The sequence below is a fragment of the Limulus polyphemus genome, unplaced genomic scaffold, assembly GCF_000517525.1.
Source record: "Limulus polyphemus unplaced genomic scaffold, Limulus_polyphemus-2.1.2 Scaffold1284, whole genome shotgun sequence".
Classification (NCBI taxonomy): Eukaryota; Metazoa; Arthropoda; class Merostomata; order Xiphosura; family Limulidae; genus Limulus; species Limulus polyphemus.
The window spans coordinates 117,172-119,412 of record NW_013666894.1 but is presented as its reverse complement, the minus strand read 5'-3'; the positions used below and the strand labels follow the sequence as shown (position 1 = coordinate 119,412).

Sequence of the window (2,241 nt, the reverse complement as noted above, 5' to 3'; positions counted from 1 at the left end):
TAATTTTTCAAGTGTCAAATTGAATTTTTGTTCAATAAAAATCTTTCAAATGCAACTGCAGCTTTTTTTCCCCAAAAAACTTTGTCTCCAAAATAAGGGTGCGTCTTATATTCCGAAAAGTACATTACGTCTTTTTTCGAGATCATCAATGAGGATGAAACTATATGAAACAAGTAGAACTCAGTAGCATGCAATGTTCTATCTCCATTCCACGTCTTAACTGAATTCAAAGCAGCAATTAATTGTCCTTTTTATGCACTACTGTGCAAAAGTCTTAAACATTTTGAATTTCCTACTTTAATGCATAAGGTAACCAAAACTTTGTGTTTAATGCAAATATGCCTTTATGGGGATAGCATAGTGGATTAAAATTTGTTTGTTCCTTGCTCCAGTCAATGTACCATACATCTTCAGCAATTGTCGAACACCACTTAAGCATATGCACCCCAAAACTTGAACTGAACCTCTTCCATGCTTAATTTTTGACTTCAAGCAAGGCTGCTTATAAGTTTCAGTTGTTCATCATCTCACATCCTGTTTTCATTTAGATCCAAGTAACTAAAATTTTGATTCATCTGTCCAAAGCACCTTTGACTATTGTTCTATAATCCAATTTCTGTGTTCCTGTGCATATTTCAACCTTTTAGGCTTGTTCCCCTTTCTTAACAGAGGTTTTCTTACATCAACACAACCCTTAGGTTCTAATTTCAAAAGTGACCTTCGTATTGTTGATGGAAGGACAATGACACCTGAGCCTTCTGCCAGTTCTGCTGTCAACTCAATGATTGTCTTCTTTCTATTCCTTAAAGCTATTATCTTCAAGTATTGTTCATCCTTGTTAGACAGCTTTTGAGGTCATTCAGTCCTTGGTTTGTCAATTATAGTTGATGACTCTCTGTATTTGTTGATTATGTTTTGGATACCACACCTTGAAAATTGAGTGATGCAAGCTACTTCACTCAATGTTTTTCCTTCTTTATGCAGAAACACAATTCTATGGCAATCTTCTACTGAAATTTCAGCCTTTTTTTAAGATAACAGTTAATTCTGATACATCTGTATTTTGTAGCACAAAATGTAACCAATTAGCTTTATGGATGTTTAGAAAGAAACAAGTGGTGTTAATAATAAGGAACACCTGACAGCAAATCATCAATTAGCTTTGACTGGTAAATGTGATAGATTAGCTAATAAATTTTATATTGGCTGCTCATGTATAGTTCACTTTTGAATTGCCGTGATCACAGGTTTTTGAAGATTCTGATCAATGTGAATTAAAAATTGTTAAATGACAAGCTTCATTTCTTCTCCCCCAAACTAAGCTGTATTAGTAATAGTCAGTTGTTTTAATAGTAGAGAACACTAGTGGAGGCTTTGAGTAAATTGTTGATGATCATAACATATATATATATATATACACACACACACACATACATACATATAGTGTCTCTCCTGAATGTGCTTAAAGTATTTGCACATCAGTGCATATATAATAGGCCATTCAAGTGTCTACAAGTTTTTTCTTTTCATACTTCAGAATTACCTACATGATCATAACATAACATAATGTTTTGGCTCAACATGGGACTTATTGGTCCATCTTGGCTGTTCCATCCTCTGAACTAAATTAAAACAATGAAAATATGTTAAAGCCAGCCCTTATCATTCTCTTAAGCTCACTTAAATATACTACCTCTACAACATCTAAAGACAACCCACCCATTCCAAAGGCCAACCACCCTGTTAGAAAAATGAAACTGTCTTAGCTGAAGATAATTCCTACCTTGCCAAAATGTATATTTGTGTCCCCTAGTCCTACTATGATCATTGTTTAATATAAAAAAAAAGATACATCAACACTATCAATTCCCTTTACAATCTTAAACACCTCAACCATATCCCCCTAACTCTTCTTTTTTCAATCATCAAATCACTTACAAACTACAACAGTCAGACACACTTTCTAATACAGCACATGCAAGCTGAAATCATCTTAGTATATAAGTTATGTCACTATTGACACTGTACATACTTTTACAAATATTCAAGGATGAATCCTTAGATTACCAAAACTTGATAATATCCATATATACAATGTATTAATTTCTTCTGTGAAATGAACTGCATCTGGAAAATGCATGGTAACTCACAAACATAGCTCATCATGCTTACCATATTTTTCAGAATATAAGACACACCCTTACTTTGAAGACAAAGTTTTTTGGGGAAAAAAGCTACAGT

The 2,241-nt window shown here is 33.5% G+C and overlaps 1 protein-coding gene across 1 annotated transcript in view; it reads right to left on the bottom strand.

Moving 5' to 3' along the window:
- Window positions 1–2,241, bottom strand: part of LOC106462930 (KAT8 regulatory NSL complex subunit 2-like) — a gene marked incomplete at its 5' end in the record, with an annotated part of 33,121 nt that overhangs the window by 4,990 nt on the left and 25,890 nt on the right. The gene's annotated exons all lie outside the window — the stretch shown is intronic.